The sequence below is a fragment of the Triturus cristatus genome, chromosome 10, assembly GCF_964204655.1.
Source record: "Triturus cristatus chromosome 10, aTriCri1.1, whole genome shotgun sequence".
Lineage (NCBI taxonomy): Eukaryota > Metazoa > Chordata > Amphibia > Caudata > Salamandridae > Triturus > Triturus cristatus.
This window is the reverse complement of record NC_140593.1, coordinates 1,040,326,385-1,040,350,267: the sequence shown is the minus strand read 5'-3', so window position 1 is coordinate 1,040,350,267 and position 23,883 is coordinate 1,040,326,385. Positions and strand designations below refer to the sequence as shown.

The window sequence follows — 23,883 nt, the reverse complement described above, 5'->3', positions numbered from 1 at the left end:
GTGACTCCCTTTCACAGGGGTGCCTTCTAATTTAGGCATACCACCATCAGCACAGGGCTTCTGCTTAGTAATCATGGAGGTCATCTGAAGGTTAAGGAGACCATCTTGAGATCGGGGGGACTCCTTCAAGACCAGCAAGACCCCTTTTGATTCATGGAGACCCCTAGAGTCCCAGAAATATTTCCTCCTGCACTCCCCTCTCCCAATTCAGATGAAGTATCTTAAAATCATAGAGACCACCTCAACATGAAGGAGACCACCTGCAATTCATGGAGGACCTAAGCAAGAAGACCCCTTCAAAATCAGTGAGACCTCCTGATGTTCAGGGAAACCCAAAGTCAATTCAAGGCATACATTAGGAAAAAAATATCCATGCACATTCATGCCACATATAGTACTGCTCAAATGCGTTTACGTAGCAAAACTTGAAAAGACGGGGTTAAATTCCCACAATGAGGTAAAACCCTTTTAAAATAGGTTTGTCTTGAGACTGTGCTCAAGGAAACCCAGCAAGGGTTCAGATAGTATCTCTAGTTCATGGACACTTCCAGAAAATGTCCCTTTTCCAGTTGTCACCCCCATATTTTGATGACTGTTATTGCTCATATTTAGACTCTACACACTGTGCCAATGTTGTCCCATGCCCAGTGCAAGTACTCTGACCCCAAAAACATATACAAATGGTCTAACTCCATTTCTGCATATTTAGCTTCCCTATAAGGCCATAGTACAAGGTTCGGAAAGACACCCATGACATAGAAAGGTAAATGTCATCTGTGGACCAAAGCACATACCAAGCCATTCACTAGTGTGTCAGGAAAACATAGCATTGGGCCTAACAATGTAGCCTGGCTGCTGAAGTTTAAAACTGCATTCGAACTTGTCTACATAACACTTTTTAACAGCAGAAAATCTAGCCTTTAAATATTAATAAGTCAGATCTGTGTAGGCCTTCTAGAGCGCAAGGTAAGGTGTAGGGAATTTAAAAGTGGGACATGTAGAAATTAACAGTTAGCACGTCCCTGCAATGACAAACCCCCAAAAGCTATTTTCACTGTGGAACGATCTGGATGTCCTATTATCAGAAAACTAGAGTAGAGACTAAAATATATATTCCGCTATGTTGTGTTTGGGAACAGCTAGAAAAAAGATGATTCAACTACAATTATTAATACTCATTTAAAATCTAGCTCAATTGTGAATTTGGATTTTTAATAAATATTTATGAAAAGTAACTTTTAGAAAGTCGCCCCTTTCCTTCCTAAAGCTCCTGGTTGCTAATTTGCATTAGCCTCACAGCAGTTGCTCAGCCAGTGCTTGACCATAATGAGGTGTGGAAATTGCTCCCCAGAGCAGAAACGGCCTAGATATGGGGATGTGCTGTACTTTCTCTTGTAGGAAGGCCAGTTAGGATGGACTCAGAAACGTTATTACCTTGTAAAGGGCAGCCCCATTCACAAGTAGATATAAGGTGAGACCTGCGAAAGGAAAACCTTAGTTCCCCCACTTAGGCTTGCTCCAAAACTATTGGGAGGAAAGCTATTCCCAGAACCAGTTTTGATTGGCCACAAAGGAGTAGCTCTGCACAAGGGAATAAAGGTTTCCCCATCTTGGATTTTAGGAGTAAAGTGCACTGTGGGATTGTTTGTAGTTGGGCAAACAGGAACTGCTGAAATGTAAGTAGGTTCCCCTGTGATCTTTTATGGAGGAGGCAGCAGGCACCCCCACCTACATGCAAGTGCTAATGATACATGTGGCACCCTCCTTAGATCACTTCTGGGGCCTGTGGAAGAACAGAAGAAGGACAGCACCTGCTGTCTGACACCTGAGGACAGCATCTATTGTTTGAGACCTGTAAAAACACCTGAGGGCAGCACCTGCTCCCACTTGTACCCAGCACAAAGAAGTACACCCAAGGGTCAGTTGACTGACCTGCTGTGTGGATACAGCCACAGAACATGCTGCAAGAGGCCTTTTTCCTGAAGTGAGTAGTGACCAGTTGCAACTGGAAAAGGACTGGACACTGGTGGCAGTCTCTTCTATGGTAAATGCTGTCACTGAGGTCCTGGCAGCTTTAGCAGTGTCCAGAGGGACTTATTCTGGAATCTTTGTAAAATTTGGACTTATAAAAATGTTGGATTTCTAGACCTTCAGACGACCGGGACCAACCACCCAAGTCAATCTGCTGAAGGAGCGACGTCACTGGGCAAGAAAATCAAGATATTCCACTCGCAGCTTTTTACCACCTGAAAATCCAATTCAGCATACACTCGCGGCAAGCCTTACCAACATTTGTTTGATCTTCTTGGATACACCTGGCTGCCTTTCTGCGCTGGATGAATCCGATCTCCGAAAGGAGACCAAATGCAAAGGCAGAAATGTTGGAAAGGTGAAGACGCCAAAAAGCGTACACCTGAAGAAAGGACTTCCCTGGGCATGAAATTTTGCTTTTTCTGCTCTGAACTTTTCCCACTAAAACCAATGGCTTCAGGAAAACCTCGCTCAAAGCCTATCTTACTTTTTAGGGACTTTACCAAACACAATCTCCCCGCCACCCTCACCCCCTCCACCACTGGAGGATTTTATCTTCAATTTCAGTGTCTACGTCAGAAGATAAAATCTTTGACCCTGATGAACCTGCTTGGGTATCCCCCAAGCTCCATCATGGTCAGTCTGAAATCAAGTCTAGGTCTCGGTCCCTCACTAACATCGATTATGGATTGGCGCTTTATTTTTTCCCTGTGCTTTTTCTCTTACATCTTTAGAAATTCTTATCTCTGGCTCCACTTATTGGATTTTCGTTTATTTTGGTGCAATTTTGTTTATTACATTTGTTTCAATTTTTATCAAGTGGAATGGAATTAATATTGTGTTGTGTTTTTTTACTATTTAATTGTTTTGGTACGTCTAAATGCTTTGCAGAGTTTCTCTAAGTAGTGCCGGCCTGCCTGCTCTGTACCATATCGACCAGGGATTATGTTGAGGTTAAAGTTATTGCAACTTGTGTCTGGACCGAACAGGTTAGTGACTTTATTGCTTGTGGTGTACTTCTATGTACCTCAATTAATAATCCTCTTTCTTGCAGACACCCCTCCAGTTCTCAGAGACTGTTTCAAACTAAGGGTGACTGCTGAGGTCACCTGAGGAGGTGGGAGACCACCTCGAGTTCAGGGAGACTTCCTTGTGCTCATGGAAACGACCTCAAGATGATGAAAAATCCTCAGAGTTCAGAGAGAGCTCTTCTGTCTTGTGGAGCTCACACGGAGTGGATTGAGACACTTTAGAGGTGAGTGAGACCAATGGCATAGCAAGGACACCATGGGCCCCTAATGCAAGCAGGGACTGTGGGACCCCCTTACACCTTTGTTTTGTAACAAAAAAAAATCTATAATTTAAATGGATTGCTCCCTCTGGCGCCTGGTGCCACTGCACCTGCTGCACCTTTGATAGCTATGCGCCTGAGTAAAACCCCTTTGGGGTTAGTGAGACTCTTCATGATGAGGGATACCACTGCGAGCTCAGGGCGACCAGTTGCAGCTCATGTAAAGCACTGATGAACACCCTATCCCCCCCCCCCGTCACACTACATCCCCCGGGTTAGGACGAATCTCGCTCAGGTCAGGGAGACCACCAGGAGTTCAGGAAGACTCCTCAAAGTGAAGGATATCACAGCGAGCTCTTGCAGCTCACTGGAATCGCATTGAGATTCGTTGAGACCCTCTTAGAGGAAAGGGACCCCCTTGAGTTCCGGGAGACCCCCTCTAGTCACGGGAGGCTCGGCACACACGCCGCCAGAGGCAGCCGGCAGCCAGTGGGCCGTCTGCAGCTCCGTCCGCCCACACAAGGAAGTGGCTGGTTTCTGGAAGAGGGAAGGGGAAGTGAAGCGCTCGCAGACTGAAGTGAACTCGTGCCGCAGACGGACGCCGGCCGGGCTGGGTTCGTGTCGACTGCTCAGAGTCCGCGAACTGACTCTCCCCTCAGAGACCCTTCCCGCCTCCGCCGCGTGACCGGACTGCGCTCCCCGACCCCAGCCGTCAGGTGAGTGAGTGCGCTCCTTTCAGGCTGTCTCTCTCTAGCGCTTCCTACAGCCTCAGGGCGGAGGGCGTCCTTTCATAAAAGTTCTGTCTAGCGCCTGTGGATATCCTGAGACCGTCAGACGGGCCGTGCTTCTGAAAGGCTGGCAGGGCTGGTACAGGTAGGGTCACATAGCCGTTTCCATATGGAGCGGATGATGCCGATAAAAACTTGCAGAAATGAGACGGAGTCACTGAAAATCTTAAAGGATGACGACAGTCAGGTCTCAATAGCGCTCGGAAGTGAGACAATATTTCACAATAGCCTCGTGCCCCTAAAGGGCTGGGCCAGAGTCAGTCACATATAGAACTCTTACGATCTAACGAAAGCATGGGTTCACGTAAAGCCCATTTGCGAATTTACGTTTTATAAAAAAAATATCGCCCAGCGCAGCAAGCATTTCGTTTCACGTAGCGCTCAGCGGGAGGTGAATCACTTCTGGTCGTTAAAAGCACCAGACTGGTGCTGGGGGTGCAGGCACGACTGAACTTCTTTTGTGTAACGGTCCAGCGCCCACAGGCCCTGGCAGGGTGGGGTATTCTGCTCTGGGAGGGTAAGGGTATTCTGGTGCAGGGAGTGGAACAGAGACACTCCCTTCGCATGTGGCGCTGTGTGCACGACTTCCGTGTCTAAAAACCCGGAAGAAGCTGCTCGCGCAGACTGTGTGCCTAAAGGGAGGCGATGATGCTTTCTAAAGACCAATACAAGAGCGCTAAACATCCGACCTCATCAGAGAAGTTGTAAGACATGGGTAAAGTGAGCAACTACCCTCCCCCACCATCGAAGCACCCCCCATCTCAAACACTCTCCCTCTGCCCACCTCTACCCCTCACTCTTTTTCACTCTGTACCGTCACCCTATAGATTTTTAGGACTCTAGGGAAGACATATTAAAGCTATTTTTGTGAGCCCTTCATCACTGTATGTTTAAGTAAGATTGAATATTACTTGCCATCACGTGGGCTTGAATTAGCAGAAAATGTGTAAGAAAATTCAAAGTTGTTCTAAACGGGCCCCCAAAATATGTCTTGCGCGGGCCCCAAAAGCCCTATGGTGACGCTGTATGTAATTTAATATACACAAAGCCTATGTTGCTATTTTAATCTACTGACCCTTGACTTTCTGTTGTTTACACCTTTTGCATTCCTTATGATCAGTGTAAGACAACATGTACCAACATGCATATTGCTTCTGGAGAAAATGCCAGAATTGTGTTACTGTGCTATTAGCAGGGCCACTGGAATTATGCAATTCTGTGGCTGCTGCGTTTTATACATAATTATGGATTTGCCACATAACTGGGCATCTGCTGCATAATCGACACATTTTAATTTAAACATTTGTTTTTAGCTAACTCAAATTCGGAGACCTTTTGTTGTTGAGGCCATCTTCCATACGCCTTTTGGGGGTCTTCCATACGCCTTTTGGGGGGTCATAACGTTTTTTGGTCTTTAGTTGGTTCTTTCTCTGATCGTAAGGGGGGTAGACTCTTAATGCTGTTAGGCTCAAGACTGTTCTGCATTCTGTCCATCAACGGTTCTTTTTGCATTTGTCACCCCGAGTGGGACGGGTATGCTCAGACGTGAGTCCCGTGCTCTCCATGCCACTGGAATCTAGCTATCCTGGCTGAAGAGGGGTGAAACCCCGAAACCGGTCCTAGGATGCTTGGTTCCAGTCCAGGGAGGACCTGGCTTGGCAGTTTGGGCTGGATTGTTCCCATGAGGCACAGGGTCAAGACTGATTTGCATATGGCTGGGTCTGAACTGTGGTGGCGAAGTGAGCTAAAGAACGATGGATTCAACCCGTATCTGTGACTGGGGGCAGTGCTCCGTCCATCATCTCCTTGTGTTTGCTTTAGGCTCAACTTGCTACCTTCTCTGTCCATTTTGTGCCCTGTCAACCGGTGGGTCTGGGTTGCAAGTGCCGTGATCCGCTTCCTCCCCCTTTGGCCTACTTACACTGCCTAATTTAGAGATGAGCAGAACAACGGTTGTTTATGAATACAATATCTATAGAAAGAATGCTAATTCCTGCCTCCCCGGCCATTCCTTTCGCTTAGGGGACCTGGAATAATCGGGACTGTCGCACTTGCAGGTGAGAGAGATGGTTAGTAGTTGTTTTGGTGCCGTCATTGGCAGCGATGACGGACCAATGGGTGGTGCAAGCTGCAGTGGCCTCCCAGTTAGGACCCTGGCACTTATCATTTTACAAATCAAGCACTCTACAGGCCTCATGCAGCACATACCATACTGATGCCACATACAAGGCCTACTGAAGCCTGAAAAGTCAACAGAACTCATTAATATAACATTTTCCGCCTTCTTACCAACCTGCACAGTAGACCGCACATTTGGTAGGAGGATAAACGCCCAAATAAGGCAGAGAACTGGAAGAATAACATTTTACAGTGATCATTTTCCCGCCAGAAAAGAGACCGGAATCACGCATGAGTTTATGGGCGTGGTCTTCTTATTCATATATATCTCTTTCACAACACTGCTTTCAGTGAGTTCCATCGCCCCGCCCTCCTTAGAATTGATTGTGAAACCGCCTGTGTCTGTTCACCAGAGGTAATGCAAACAAAGGAAACAGGGCATTGCAGGAACCTTGCGTAATACTGGGCGCTGGTTACCAGCTCCCTTAGATAATGCACGCCTCTGAAATGTAATAAAAACAGCATGTTTCCCATGGCACTGGAAACGCAGGCCATTGCACAACTAATGGCTAAACCGTGTTTAACTATCTCTGTGCGCTCACAAAAAGCTGAAGCCTGACTGGCTGTGGCGGAATTTTTAGGTGGCAAAAGTACATTAAATAATGAGACATTAAAATCTATATCTCATAGATGTGTTTATACAAAAAAATGAACAATTGTTTAGATTTGCTTTTCCATTGCAGCTTTTTTTGTGTGTAATATTTTAACCATGGCAGCTCAGACTATTGGCCTGGTCGGTGCTCGTTTAAAGTTATCTTATAAACAGCTTCCCTTCAGTTGTCGGAAACTGCCTTCGTGGCATGGGTTTGCTCTGTCTATCCTTCTGAACCCCTTGAATATATTTAAAGAATCAGTACTGTGACTGAAAATATCTTCTCTTCCACAGCAGAAAAAATAATTTTTGTGTTCGTGTTTGCCCTCTTTTTAGTCTTTACCTGCAAACCCTTTCTATTTTGGTATCCTTTCACTACATGTTCTACGGTTATAAAATGTTCATGAATACAAACAAATTCGTTATTTTATATCGAACACTCTCGCTGCTGTTTAAAAGTTCAGGCTTACTTTCCTCTTACTTGAAATATGTGGGTTTGGTAGAACATGTTTATTTAGGCATGCCTGGCGAGATAACTTCTGCTGTTTTTGCCTGCCATGTCATCCCCCCAAAAATCATATTAAAAATACAGATATATATAAACATACACACTCGAGCTGCTGGCCAGGCTTTTTCATCGATTGGTCTGTTCAACTGTCATTCACATATTGCTTCCACCCAGCACTGCATACATCAGCGGGTCAGCCCTCATCACCCATTGGCTGCCTTGTACTATGAGAGATGGAATTTCCCCCTTATCACATGTGCACAGTCACCTGAAAAAGAGAACACCTCAGTGCCAAGGCAGGTGGTACAAATTTGCTGGACTACGTCTTTATTTTTTTTAATGTTATTATTGTCCTTATATTGCATATGTTTGCAAAAAATAGATAAAAAATTGTGTGCTTGCCAAGGCCACACCTATTGTCATTTGCCAATACATGTTTTAGTTTATTTATTTTATATTTTGCAATCATAGCTCCAATGAGAAAGAAGGTGCTATAGCATACTGAAAGCAGGACTTGCATTAAATTCAAAGGGAAGTGGGGGGATAGACCCAGCCTCGGGTACACGTGTGGAAAGGGACCCCTGGAGACCTCTGCATTCAGCTGCTTTCGGCGTGTGGAGTCAGCATTTGATTCAAGGCCACCTTGGCACATCACCTGGTAAACGTCTTGAGAGATTCCTATGAAGTGAACCACATGTGTTTTTTCCACATAATATTCAACATGCAGGATGGGGCTACAGTCATCATCACAACCTGTTTTTTGTAAAGTGACAACAAACTCGCAAAGGGCACCCGAGTGCTAAAGGCAAAGTAACAGGCACAGAATGAGCCAGAAAAGGTAGGTTTTAGAAGAGTTGCTAAATCTTAGAATGCAAGCCGTAAAATGCAGAGCCGGGGTGGGGGGGTAGAATTCTAAATATACAGACTTAATGGACAAAAGACTTACCACAAGCATGGGCACTTTTCAAGTTAATGGTAGATCGAGACAGTCGACTTACTGGAGACAGCAGAGCATACGCGGGTGTTCGCATCCTCTGGTCTTCGTTCTCAAGTCTCGGTGAGACATCTCCCACAGTGCTGCTCCTGCATGGTCAGCATTTCTGTGGTTGTGATCGCCCGAGTAGTGTTCCCTCGCCTGCATGGAGTGTTGGCTCAAGATGGCGGCCGGAAGGGCATGGAGGAGAAGAAGAATGCCAAATGGGAGTGTTCTTCCCTGCATGCTTGAACGACAACCTCCTTGGAAGAAGTGGGCTTGGTGAGCCTTAGGGTTGCTCTCTTCCAAGACAGTTGACTTCCCAGTATTTGGTGTCTGAAATTCCCGAAGATGATGCTGAACTCTTACCTCTGACAGCATCTCCTGCTTTGACTCTCTATAAGGAGATCTAGCCTTGAGATGGATGTGTTGCAATGCATGCGCTCCCCTATTTTTGTTGTGTTTATCCTAAAATCTGTCCTGATTTTTGCTTTACATTTCAGCTGGATTTCTGTCTGGAATTCTAATTCTGAAAGACCCTTTCTGGGCTTTTTCTCAGTCCTTATCAGTGTGGCATTTGGTGCATTGTTTATCAACTCCTGTAACATTCATCGTATTCAGTCCAAAAATCACCGGTGAATTCCCATCAAGAATCATCCAGTTTGCAATAAGGAGGTTTTGTCTTCCCTTTGTAGCTTTTTCCTCATAACTGCGACCTTCTTAAAGAGACACGAGACACCTATATTGTGCATACTAAGTGCAGGATGGAACGTTTGGTGCTAAGAGTAGATATCCCTTCCTTGGGCAATCAAGAAGAAGACTTGGAAGACCCTCACCGTACACAGGCCGTGACACGTTTCGACACCAATAGCTCCATAGGTTTCTTAAATGCAGCAACTTTATCTTGAGAATTCCTACTAGTCCCTTCAGGGACCCCGCTAAAGTTAAGGGAATTTTTATATACTCCACGGTGCTTTTTATTTTTTGACCTGCACAGTTTATTCAAAACCATGCAACGCTGGGGTGTTGAATTAGTTGTCTAACTCGACCTGCTTTGGCTTAGACAACAACTTTAGTGACCGCATTAGAAATGTATTTGCATAGTTATGATACCTTCTTATTAACATTTAGGAAGATGTTTGAATGCCATGATTTGGAGCGTTCTGCTGAGGAAGCAATCAGTGAGATCCAGGAAAGTGGAATTAATGTATTGACTGTTACGACTCTCCTTCGTCAATTGGCGACAGATACTATTTGAGTTGAGTGAACTCAAATTACTTTGCTTTGTACTGAATTAAATGAAGAGATTAGGGATGCATTAGTTCATTCTGTTGGTCATGCATCTTTTGTTGACCTGATTGATTGGCAGGAGAGATGTAATGAAAGAAGAAATCTGTGAATGGAGTTAAATTTTTCTGCCAGAGTCCAATCCCTACACACAGAAAGGAACAACTAGAGGTCCTAACACAGAGGACGAAAAAGGGTCCGACATAAGGCAAGGTTATGTCTGTTCTAGTAATTCTGGGCACATGACTCAAACCTGCCGTCTACATTTTTTTATATATATATTTCTTGATTTTACAGAGTTTTAAATTGCGCGAACTTGACCCGAATCAGGTATCAGAGCGCTTTACATAGCACCAGTTGCATTACATGAGGACGCATTCATTTTTGTTAGACACGGGGGGATTAAGTGATTTGCCCAGAATCACAGGATGTTCAGCGTCATTGCCGAGACTCGAACCCAGTTCCCCAGATTCGAAGTCGACCGCCCTAGCCATTAGGCAAACAAATTTGAATAAACTTCAAGCATCTGAGAAAGAGAGGAGAGAAGTTGTGCATTATCCTCTAAGGGGATCAAATAGCCTATTGTTTGCCTTGTGTATTGTTTTGAAGCTTGAGGAAGGAAAGACTGTTTGTGTTCCAGCACTATTAGATGGTAGTGCATGTGGAATGTTTACTGATCAAGATTAGGCCCTAAAAATAATATTGCCTGGTGGGATTAAAAGGAGTCTAAGATACTTCAAACTGTTGATGGTACACCGTTAGGTTCAGACACAGTAAGAGAGGTTTCTCTACCATCATGGGTCTACTTTGCAGACACAATAAAGAACTTTAGTTTAATGTAATCACCTCTCCTAACTCTGATATAATTGTTGGAATTCCTTGGCTAAAGAGACTCAATTTGTATCTCAGTTGAGCTACTACGGCAATATCATTATCATGCCAGTTTTGCCATGATCATGTTAAGCTTACCAAGGTTATATGTCGCCAATTGAGGAGATAAATACAATTTTCATAAAACTGTCTGCAGCACATACCCCTCTGTGTGTCACTAACGGCGCCACAAAACTCCCCAACTGGTGCGTTCTGCTGCATCTGGTGGGTCATCCTGATGCCTCCCTCTGGCCCCATTGCAACATCCCTTTTACAGTGAGCATTATCCATATACTGATATTGACTGATCAGGATTACCGCTTCGTTACCATTCAGTAAACCTGCTGGTCTGCTGTGGCTTGGCGTTAGAGAGTCTGCCACATGGTCATACCGGGAGCCATAATATGGAAGTGAATACGAACCTTATTAGGTTACAAATCTGAACTTCTGCTTTGTGTATGCATATTAGATTAACACAAGTAGGTTCCTTATCTTGATGTGAGGCACTGAGCCAATAGATGGTGCTCTCTCAAGTTTCCTATTTAGAGCACAGCTAATTGTCCTACAGAACATCTCCCACAGACATCCAGTTTTTCAACACAGTACCCTTCCTTGCTGTCCCACATGATCAAAATCCAGAATTTATGTCCAATTTGAAAGTAGTACCCTCAATGTCAGACTGAGAAAAACAAGAACTTGTATTATTGAAAAGAAAGGCCTCAGGAGGATTTGCATTCCCTCTGACCTTTCCTTTGCCAAGGGGTTTTTAAATCACGAAGAAGAAGGAGCAGTAGTATTTAAATTTCAACTGTAATATATTCCGCTTATCGAATAAAACAATGTTGATGTAGCTGTCCTGTGTGCTGAATAAATATTCTTACAACACTGACGGTAGATTTTTTATTGTTTTTAAATATTTTATTCAAAGTTCGAGTAGATAAGTGCATGCTGAGATATTTGTAATTTAACAATGTTACAAAGTAGGGGAACATTTTAGGCACTCTGTACGATTAGCTGGCAGACTGAAAAGACGAGATCTAATCAGGTCTAATTCAGGTGACGTGGGTCCCTTGCTCACTTTGCCACTGGATTCAAGCGAGCCTGGCTGATGAAGGGTGTTACCCCGATACCGGTCCCAGGATGCTTTTTTCCGGTCCAGGGAAGACATGGCTTGGCAGTTCGGGCTGGACTGTTCCCATGAGGCACAGGGTCAAGACTGATTTGCATATAGCTGTGTCTGAACTGGGGTGGTGAAGTGAGCTAAAGAATGTTGATGGATTCAACCCAGATCTGTGACTGGGGGTGAGTGCCTGAAAAGTTTCAGCGCTCCGTCCATCATCTCCTTGTGTTTGCTCAGAAACATTCTAGCCTGGCCGTATGGGCGAGCCATGTACCCTGCCACAAGGGAGTTTCTCTCGTCAGTATTCCCTGTATTTAACGTGTTTTAGAGGTTTGCACCAGCGTAGCAGAGGAGTTCCGGTAATGGATGACGGTACGTGGTGGACTATAGTTTCATATAGGATGAAATGCAATCTTGGTGGTTGCAGGAGATACAGCACCAGCCTGACTGCCGGACCCCATTTGCCACAAAACCAGTTGATAAAAGGAATGACGAGAGAGGCGCAATAATACAGAAGAAGAATCGGTACCTCCACCCTGCGACATGGGTGGCCTGCACAGATTTGTAAAATGGCAGCAAATTGTGCACCAGTCCATTGAAATGTACTGTTCATTGACTGACAGTCCAAGGAGAATTGGGAGTGACTGGATACATAGTTATTCTAAAGAATATATAAGAACAGGATCAGCTGTATCACTTTGGAAAAGTTCCCACCTCCCTGTTCAGGAGATCTGAAGGGAAGCCCGCCCCAGCAATTCCTGCCTGATGTTGTGCCGTATCAGTGAGGGAAACGGCATTAACAACGCGATCGGAGCATGCGTGCCGTAAGAACGCAAGCTTTACCCAGCATGCCTTTACCATGCGTATGCCTTTACCACACCTATTCCTTTACCACGCATGCCTTTACAACGGTTCCCATGGCCACCAACATGCTAGATATTTCGAGAGATCTGTGGTAATTTGCAGCTTAACTTGAGCCAAGCATGACTGGCAGTATCCTCTCACCGTGAAGCAAACCAATTTTCCCCCAATTCACCTTCGGGAAGTAAACTAATTTCCCCAAATTCACCTTAAGTCCAGGAAGTAAACCAATTTCCCCAAATTCACCTTAAGTCCAGGAAGTAAACCAATTTCCACCAATTCACCTTAAGTCCAGAGGTTTCGCAGTGTATCTGTAGGATATGAGATAGACTAGGGACTGATATGACACACTGTCCTTGGGACCAAACCCCCATTGAAATCCCTCTAGCTGTGCGTCTCCCCAGATCCATTCGGCTAGAGGTTCGATCACCTACGCAAAGAGGAAGGTAGAGAGCGAACATCCCCGATGGGTGCCTTTCTCCACTGGAAAGAGAGAAGACAACACTCTGTTTATTGTAACTTAAGTGGGTGGTTCATTAAAGCATTCACAAGTTTGAAAATTCTTTGCTTCTAATGATTTAGAAACCTGCACTGCAAATTTCCATTGGCAGTCGGTTAGTGCAGATGTCATCCGCAGGTATACTAGAAAGGACGTGCTGTGCTCTAGCTTACAAGCAATGCTTGTCTTCTAATGTCTGGAATACTCTTTTTCTGGATTTGTGTGATTAGTTACCTGGCATGACTCGACTGAAAGCCTCACTAGGGAACGTCAAGTGGTGTTTTCGTCATTTACATTGATAACTTGCCCCCTCCTCATGTTTCATAGTTCGAATTTAAAAATAATGTTTTCTCATAGTGCTATGCAAACAATATAAATGCTTTCTCAGTATTCTTTCAGGCTGATAAGCCTTTTAGTGAACCTTGTTCCTGCCTTGCTCAGCTGCTGAAGTAAAAAACATGAAAAACGCCTTATGTACGAAAAAACAGCTTAATGACGTGCAAAAACCTCACAGAACCGTAGCTACAAAAGTGCTTGTTTAGGCGTTGATTCTACAAGCTTTGAAAAGTCAATCGACGGTAAAATAAAAGTGCACGCTAAGTGGAAAAAAGAGAAACCGAGAGCGAAAATGGAAGGTTTTCCTATTTTTTTTTGCACCGTGATCAGCCAGAGGTGGCTGGAAGGCATTAGCCGCCGCTTGTGCTGGGCTCGGACACAGAGCCAGCTATTCTTAAACCTGTAGCCCGGCTGCCGCTGCGCCTGCAGCACCGGAAACCGCCCGACCACAAGAGGATTGATATGTTTGAAATGGGTGCGCATGCTCGGTTTGCAACTCTGAGTTAGCAGCTAATCTTTCGCAAGAAACCTCTCAAGAGGAGTTACAACATTTTCTAGCCTGCTCCACCTGCCGGGGTGGTGCGTTGGAAAAAATACCTGAAGTGGATTTTCGAACAGAGGGAAACATCCAAACAGTGGGGGAGAGAGCCCTTCTTATATTGGTAATGTAGTTGTTGTTACATTTTTGATTGGTTTGCACAGAGTCCCTTGTCTCTTTATGTGAAACCGTCTGTGTCCGGCCTCCATAGCACACTGGGTTAGAAAGTCAAGCAAAACATACCATGCTGGTTTAAGGAATGCAACCACAGGAGGCTGATGGGTGGAGGAGTCTGGACCACTCTCTAGTTTCAGCATCAGAGCTAACAAGCATTTGCAATGCAATAGGTCTCGCATTTGCGAAAGTTTGAGCTATTGGCATTGTAAATGACAATGCCTTTTATTTATGCGTTTGAAAACCTGCAAGCTGTGCGTAAACAAGCACTTTATACTTCTAGTCCATGCTTATGAGAAGCAAGGCTGGCAGTCTCTTTTACTGTCAGCCTTGCTTCTTGTAAGCAAGGACTATACGTTCAAAGTGCGTGTTTATGCACCGATTGCAGGTTTTAAAAGCAAATTAATAAAAGGCATTGTCATTTACAATGCCAATAGCTCCAACTCTCGCAAATGCGAGACCTATTGCATTGCAAATGCTTGTTTTCTTTGTTATGCTGGGCTTCAAAACGCTAACACTAAGGGGCACCAGAGACCTGGGCTGCAGCAGGGAAATACACCAGTAACCGGCTGCTGCAGAAGTAAACTCATAACTTATACGGGGGAAAGGCGCTCAGAAAAAAACAGCGTGAGGGAGTTACGACGGGTTCAGTGGTAACCCTGACAATGGTACCACAAAACAAAAGAACTTCTAGAAATCTTCCCCTTTTGTGGCACGCGTGCTGCAGAAGGGAAATAAGAGCACAAATGCAGGTTTTTGTATGGAAAATGTTGCAGATGTTTGAGAGGGTGACTGCATGCTCCCAAGGTCCGAGGCTGGTTCATCTGTACATCCCGTTGCTTTGGTCATCTCATTTTAGGGACTGTGGTGGTCGGAGTGACCCTAAAAGTGCGGGTGCTAAGAGGCATAGCTGAAGCACGTGAGCGTGAATAAAACGCGCCAGCACATGGTTTCCTGGTCTGAGTTGGAATTTTAATGAAGACAGGAGTTGCCCACCGTCCACGTCGCTGCCTGTCACCGCAATGCATTAGCGCATGCTGGGGGACCCTCTCTGTTGCTCGCCGTTCCACCGCACTATATAAATGGGGGGATTTCAAGGCAACGCCGGCATGATGAGGCAGCTGACATGTGTTTGCCCGCGATCCCCCTCCCTCCCCCTCTCCTCCTCAAGCATGAGACAGAGCCATCAGTACACCAGGGCAAAGAGCGCTCGGTGCCGGGGATGACGCAGAAGAGGCAGCTCTCCCCAAAAAGAGTTTCAGGACAAAGATGGCGGACACCTAGACCCAGACCAATGAATATTGTGGAACCATTGGGAGCAGCGTAGCCCTGGCGGTGGAGTTGGCCCGGTCGTAAAATATGTGCCGTGGTCTTCTGGTGAGAGCGGTAACGGTGCAGGTCTGTTGTGAGAAGTGACATGGCGGATATGCGAGGTTGCGTGTGGTTGGCGGGTGGTGACATATCATGGGCTGGCACGGACGGGAGCCACGGTATGGCCTGGGGAGGCGTGGTGACTGCTTACGCCAGAACTTCCTGGTACAGCCGGTTACAGGGCTCAGCGCTGGGCGTGTTCGCGTGACTCTGGCTGGACCTATCAGGCGGCACGTGCTAAGTGCGAGTGACGGTTTCTGCGGTTGAAAGGGTTAGAGGGGCTCGCGAACAGGCACCATGTTCAGCTGGATGAATAAGGAGAGCGCGAAGATGCAGCGGTGGTGTGCAGCCTTTTCATGTTTGGTTTGTGCCGTGCGCGTGCAGAATCTCCAGTCTGGGTGGGCAGGGCCTAAGGGCGACAGGGCGTACACAAACCCCGCTTCCAAAGAAGCGGGACACAAAAGCAACAACAATAGATCTCGCCAAGACGAAGCAGCGCATGCGCTGCAACGCAGGTGAGACCTAAGAATGGTGCTGATGTGCTGGGACACAACATCCTGCCTCCGACACGTCAGGCCGGCCTCAGATACACCCAGCATCCCCCAGAGACAAGTGTTTAGTGCGCCTATAGGGACAGGCTGAGGCGGCAGGTGGGGGCTTCACAATCTGCACATCGGAGAGCCTAGTTCCCTATAGCTTCCAAGACCCGGGCACAGCACACGCTGCGAGGTTTACTCCACTGGACAAGGGAACTCGGCCTTACTAACAGTGTTCACCTGCACCACAGGGCCGACGCTTCGCACAAGAGGTATTTACCGGCCCGACGACCCGGGCTCTACAGCACCCTGCAGTGCGCGGACACGAGCTGCGCCTTTCTAGCCGCAGAGGGTCAGAGGCGGGAATCCCGAAAGGCCGTGCTTTGCGCACTACAGCGCGACTGGCAGCGGTGACTACCGCCCCCACCCCCCAGAACCGGCAGCTCAACGTACCGACGAACCAAAATGGCGGGCCGTGGCCCACGGGGGGGTCACCTGCTGGAAATCTGGACAAATTCGCCTATACTAAAGACCAGGGTGACAAGCAGCAGGCAAATCCCACACAACCGTATACTCTCACACAACAGACAGCGGACTCAGTCACACTTATTGACATAATGGCTGTCCTACAACAAGTCCAGTCTTCTATAGGTACAATCTCCACAGACATATCCCTGATCTGTGCCAACTTTTCTAAACTCTCTGGACGACTTACTGAGGTAGAGTCCACAACAAAGGGGCTGACCACTGACACCACAGAATTGAAGCGCCAGGTGCGCCAGCTGGAGGCTGATAATAAACACATCCTGGCCAAGCTGGACGATCAGGAAGGCCGCTCAAGATGCAATAACATACCCATTATTGGCGTGCCAGAGAACACAGGCGGGCCGGCCCTTGGCCTTTTTGTAGAGGACCTCATCAGAACTCAGCTACAGCCGCGTGGACTCTCAAGTTTCTTCTCGATAGAAAGGGCGCATCGTGTACCAGGTGGGAGGCCCAGGCCGGGTGCCCCCCCAGACCAATTCTAGCACGCGTTTTCAATTTCCGTGATCGCGATGCTATCCTCCAGGCGGCCAGGATCCCCCCACGATCCGTGTTGAAAACCAAGTGATCTCGATGTATCCCGACTACACAGCTGCCATTACCAAACAACGGCGAGGCTTTATGGACGTTAAAAAAGAACTGAGACCCAGAGAACTAAAATATTCCATGCTGTTCCCGGCAAAACTGAGAGTGGAGGCGGAGAGTAAGACATGGTTCTTTGTTGCACCGGTGGAGGCTCGTGATTGGCTCGATGGCTGGCGACCGGCGACGAAACCCGCGAAACTCAAGACCCAACAACAGCACCAACGACAGGAGTCAGAGAGATCACGATCGGCGGAATCAAGTGACAAAGGGGATTAAACAGTTCAATACAGCAACTCGGGCCGCTCTGTTGGGATGCTCAAAACTATTGTTCGCCCATTACGGGTGACGCACTGACTCCCTCGCCCGCCCGCGGCTTACACAAGAGGAGCATGCATGGGAAGAACCATGCCTCTGTGGGCATAGACCGCACCTAAGAAGGAAACATAAGCCGTTGCAGTATCATCGTACAGGGGGCCTCGGAGGCTTTTGGATAGACGCAAGTATTTGTTTTGGGATTGAAGCACTCTTCTCAGTTGGGGAGGCGGGTAGTTTGGGATCCGCCAGGCAGGGAGGCAGGGAGGGGGGGGGTTTCAGAGGAACGTTTTTTGGATTTTTATGTTATTGTTTTCTTTTTGTTCCCACAATGGCACTCACATCAACAGACTAAGATAGGCACTACAAGTCATTTCACAAACAGGTGTAAGTTCAGACGCGAATGGCACACGCGACCCCTATGATGGACGTCCCCAATACTCCTCATCACAACCCTGAAGGCCCGGACCCTCCTCTCACGGTACTTTCCTGGAACGTGAACAGACTGGGTGATAAGATTAAAAGAGGGTTGGCCCTTTAATATATAAAGCGTAAAGGTCCTGCAATAGTCCTGATACAGGAAACGCACCTCACTGGCTCGGCCACCAAGGCCTTAAATAGATGGGATATAAGATGGCGGTCCACTCGGAATTCACTTCTGGCTCTCGAGGGTGGGAATTCTGCTCAACAAACGCTTCCCCCTGATACTCACTGACTCAAAAACGGACGACCAGGGACGCTTTGCAGCACTGACTTGCCAATGGGAAGGGCGATTTTATAACCTAGTTACGGTATATGTCCCTCCGGCGCTCCACCAAACGGCTCTCCCAGCCCTCGGTACCTTCTTATTATCCCTACCGACAGGTGACACAATCATGGGGGGAGACTATAATGCTCTGATTGATGTAACGCTTGACAAACAACCTCCCAGAGATCCATGTAGTGCAAACGTCAAACTTATGGATTTTATTGAAGCCATTGGCTTAAAAGACACTTGGAGATCTACTCACCCAGACGACAGGCAATACAGATACCACTCAGGTGTCCACAATAGCCTCTCTAGAATTCATTATATATTTACACTGGCGACGGGGTTGGAGCGCGTAACAGAGATCCGGCACCTACCCCGCGGGATATCGGATCACTCACCTCTCTTCCTAACATTCTCCTCACAGCACACTACACAACGGAGGGTCTTCCCAATACAACTGGGATATCTCCAAAACCCGATAATACGAAAGGGGCTTCGTACAGTCACGAAGCACTATTTCACTGAAAATACACACTCCGTGTCCTCTCCGGTAACGCTCTGGGAGGCTTACAAAACAGTGCTGCGCGGGCACGCGATTTAATTAATAACCGGCCACAAGAAACTACAGCAGCTGGAAAACCTCGAGCAAGGGGTTGCAAACTCCAAGGCGAACCACGCACTTGCCCTGACTGACAACACTACACACGCACTGAGTTTGGCACAACAGGAATACAAAACATTTGCATGGGAGGGAGCGAAGGCAAAACTCATGACAACAAAACACATCATTTACGAAGCGGGCGATAAGGCGGGGAAGCTCCTTGCCTGGCTAGCCAAGAAAGACCGCTCCTCCAGGTGGATAGCTCAGCTTCAAATGGAAGGCGAAGGGATGACCAGGGACCCGCAGCAAATAGTTGACTCTCTTGCCACTTATTATGCGGGGATATATACGCCAACAGCCACTAACACACTAGAAGACAACCTCGCCTTTCTAAGGGATATTCGCATGCCCTCCGTATCACGGGATGCGGTCTTGGCACTGGAGGCCGAACTGACTGAGGATGAACTGGCCTCTGCCATCGGGGCACTCCAACTGGGCAAGGCTTTGGGCCCGAACAGCATTCCGATAGAGATGTAAAAAAAGATGGCGACTCATCTCACGCCTCACCTCCTCAATATGTACGGGGCCAGCCTGGCGCTTGGTGAGCTTCCCCGGGATCAGCGCCTAGCGACCATAGTTGCGATTCACAAGGTAGGTAAACCTCCGCACGATTGTGCATCGTACAGACCGATTTCCCTTATGAACGCCGAGGCAAAAATACTTGCCAAGGCTCTGGCGCTCCGCCTCCAACCATACCTCACTACTTTGATTCACCTGACTCAATCGGGCTTCATGCCCCACCGTAACACGGCCCTGAATCTACGTAGGCTACAGGGGGTCATAGCTCGCATTCCTACTATTGATGAAGATGCAGCCATCCTCTCATTGGACGCCCGCATGGCATTTGACATGGTGGAATGGCCCTTCCTCTTTGCTGTACTCCTGCACCTGGGATTTGGCCCCAAGTTCTGTGCCTGGATACAGCTCCTTTACAATAAACCCATGGCGCACGTAGTGGCGAACGGCCGCATTTCAAGGGACTTCCCTCTGGGTGAAGGTACTAGACAAGGGTGCCCACTTTCCCCTCTACTGTTCGCAATAGTGTTGGAGCCTTTGGCGACGTGGATCCGTCAGGATCCCATCATCAGGGGGCTCAAGTGGACGATGGGATGGGGAGACCGCATATCATTTTATGCGGACGATATATTACTCTACATGGCATCTCCTGCCCTGTCGCTAAATTGTCTCCTGGACATCTGTGCGGCCTATGGTAGAGCCTCTGGCTACACCATTAACTGGTCGAAATCACTGCTGTATATCTTACACGGCCATCCCCCAAAACTACCGCTCAATTGTGATATCCAGATAGCGCAGCAAGGTTTTACGTACCTCGGCATATATATCACCCCCCAGATTACACAATTCACAGACGAAAACCTCATAAAGCCCCTGATTCGCTTCCGCCGTGACGTGAAACATTGGTGATCTCTCCCACTTACGCTACTCGGCAGAGCAGCGCTTTTTAAAATGATGGCACTGCCCGGATTTTTATATGTCCTACAAAATACCCCCTTTTATATTCCCCCCTCCTTCTTTATGTTGATAAATACTGAGGTAACCAAACTCCTTTGGGATGGTGGGACACCTCGCATCGCCATGAATAAACTCGTTAAGGGGTGGTATGATGGTGGCATTGCTCTCCCGCAGATATGAACTTACTATTGGGCATCGCAACTCACCGCAATAAACCAGTGGCTGCATGCACCGCAGGATGAGCCCGCGTTCCGAATGGATCGCCATCTCCTTGACGCTGAGGGGAAAATGGGAGCGTTGTATACCAACAATAAAAAGTCACACTACACGGGCCCCACGGCCCATACACTCCGAATCTGGCATGAGTGATGGGATAGGAGGGGAAATTAACACAGGCAACGCCTCTATGGGAGCTCCAACGACTTGGAAGTCTGAGAAACACCAAGGGCTTCCACCAGTGGGACCTCATAGGGATCTCCAGGGTGGGGGAGCTATGGCAGAGGGGGGAGATGGTGTAATTCACTCAGCTGCAGGACACGTATAAGCTTGGGATGACTGAAGCCTATCGCTATGCCCAGATACGACACGCCTTGCAGGCAGCGATCCCAGCGGGCACACGGTTACCTGAATCTTCGCCGCTAGAGGACAGACTACTCACTGACCACCTCCAAACAAAGGCCATATCCCTGACCTATCGGAAAATAATAAACAATCAACAGGATCCAACATTGACCCTGAAAGGGAGGTGGGAGGTAGAGGTGGGCGACCTTGATGAGGAGGAGTGGCAAACGGCCCTGATGTCCCCACGGGAAGTGGCAATACCCTCCACCCTTCGGCTACTCCAATTAAAAGTCCTACACCGCATTTATTACACAAGAACTCTATTGCACAAGATAGGTAGGGCAGACACTCCACTCTGCCTCCGACAATGTGGAGCTGAGGGTGCTTTCTGGCACACACTCTGGGAGTGCCCACGAATCGCACCCTTTTGGATCTCTGTCTTACGCACAATGTCCCAAGTCACTAATGTCACTGTCCAGCCCGCCCCAAAATGCTGCCTTCTTAACATTTGGGACCCCACAGACCTGACTCATGCAGACCAAGCCTGGATCACATTAGGAATGACGTTGGCCAAAAGAAACATAGCTCAGCGTTGGGGTTTGGAACAGTTCCCGACATCACAGCAGTGGTGTCGCGACATGGACCACACAATGGTAACAGAGAAAGCTGTCTACATCCACAGAGGCTGCCCTAAGAAATGGACACGAGTATGGGGCAAGTGGAATCATCATCGGGGTGATGTCTGTGAGCCCCCCTCCCCCCCCCCACCTGAACAGATATTGGATGATAGCGACTAGCCAACTCGGACTGGTGAAACAGGGCCTGCCACACTGTACCACGTCTAAGGGGTGTAATGGGCCGAGTAAAACAGTTGCCATTGTCAATTATGTCATGTCATATCTGCACAAACTTATATTCTTACTGATGTGTGCCTCTAACTGCTTTGCACTATACTTCATGTCTATTGATATCTGCCAATCGTTAATAAAAACATTATTAAATTTTTTTTTTAAATGGAGCTGATGTCTTAGGCCTTCTTCACAGCGTGCTACTCGCCTAAAAGCGCTTCAACACCTCATCAGGGGTAGCAGGCACTATATAAATGCAAACCTTTTTCCTCTTCTATCCCTCCACTATCCTTCTCAATCCAAATAACAGACTAACATATCCACCTCTCAAATTAATTTAATATTTCACTATACTAATTCACCACTAATCCTCTATGGGTTCCGGAGTAGCCTGCTGCTCGCCGAAAAAGCGATTAGACGCCTCGTCAGGGGTAGTAAGCGCTATATAAATGCAATTACAATACAGAGGTAACTCTATGTGCGGAGGAGATTTACGCCTATGCTCCAGTGTAAATCTCTACATGAATGAATTCAGCAACTGAATTACGGAACCTCCTGAGGCACAGCCGGGAGCAGTTAGAATTTTGCGCAGCTCTTCATTTTAAAAACTGCATTTCTGTGTTTTTAACTTGCACCCACCTTCACTTCCTGACACACGAGTACAGTGTGCAGGCACCCTTCTGCATCAAAAACGAGCGCTAGAAACGGCCGAAATCGCCGATCCACTTCTCCCGCCATTGTCCTCGTTGCGACAGGGACACGCCCACTTCGAGGCCACGCCCCCTGCAAGCCCTACAAATAGCGCGCTGATCACTAGCGCGGCAGATTAATTACGGAACCTCCTGAGGCACAGCCGGGAGCAGTTAGAATTTTGCGCAGCTCTTCATTTTAAAAACTGCATTTCTGTGTTTTTAACTTGCACCCACCTTCACTTCCTGACACACGAGTACAGTGTGCAGGCACCCTTCTGCATCAAAAACGAGCGCTAGAAACGGACGAAATCGCCGATCCACTTCTCCCGCCATTGTCCTCGTTGCGACAGGGACACGCCCACTTCGAGGCCACGCCCCCTCACTTTATACATGTGTATCTACCGGAAGCGCAGCGGACGAGCGCAGCGGGCACGCCAATTGCGCGCCGAAGGCGCGCTTAAGGCAAGCTCGTCTGCGCTCGTCCGCGATCATGACGCGACCGGGGCCGGTTCCCCTGCCCGATTCACCAGCACTACCCCCACAATTCATTCTCGGACCATGTTGCTGTCTCTGAGACCCTCTCCTTGCCCTACCTGCCTCTGGTCTATCCCGGACGCCCAGAGCCACGTTTACGTATGTGAAACCTGCCAGTTCTCACTACCCTCTCTGGACTCAACTCTTGGCCCGGCCCTCGCTCGGTGCTCTGCTTCCTCTTATGGAGCCGACCCTTCTTTCGCCCTCAGAGCGGCACTGATTAACTGCAGGTCTCTGAACAAACATGCTATCGACATCTGGCAGTCCCTCCAGGACAACAACTGGGATCTGCTTTTCTTAACTGAAACCTGGTTGAATGAGACCACTAACCCCACCATCACTCTTGCCTTACCGGACGGCTACAGCATCGCCTGCGCCAATAGACCTAACGGTAAACAGGGGGGTGGAGTTGCCTTAATCCATAAATCCAAATGGACGGCTTCCTTCCCTATATATGACCCTATTGACTGCATAGAGGGTCTACCTTTTACTATCCATTTTTCCTCGTCCACCTCCTGCTCTGGAATACTTATCTACCGCCCTCCCCACTCCAACCTCTCCTACCTGCCGGCCTTGACGGATTACATCATTCAGCTTAGCACTCGCTACACCAACTTCACTGCTTTAGGAGATTTTAACCTTCACGTAAACGATGAATCATGTTCGCACAGCAATAATTTTATTTCTACACTGGCGACCTGCAATCTAGAGCAAAAAATAGATTCCCCCACTCACAAAGCGGGACATACCCTTGACCTGATTTGTTCCAACCTACCTAGCATTCTGGTAGCCTCTCCCATCCCGGTCACCTGGTCAGACCACTTTCTCATCCCTTTTGAGATCGTCATCTCCCGCTCTATCAGACCTACCATCGCCCCCAAAGTATCAGGCAGAAACTGGAGTCGTATCACTCTTGAAACGCTCCAGGAACACCAAAATAATTTTCTACCCTCCCCATCATCTGATCCGG

General features: G+C 47.6%; 1 protein-coding gene across 1 annotated transcript in view; it reads left to right on the top strand.

Moving 5' to 3' along the window:
• Nucleotides 1-3,838: 3,838 nt before the first annotated feature.
• ARPC1B (actin related protein 2/3 complex subunit 1B) overlaps nucleotides 3,839-23,883 on the top strand; it is a 102,459-nt gene continuing 82,414 nt past the window's right edge. The window contains exon 1 of the mRNA XM_085629132.1: nucleotides 3,839-4,038. The gene's annotated coding sequence lies outside the window, so the exon portion shown is untranslated. The remainder of the gene's footprint in view (nucleotides 4,039-23,883) is intronic.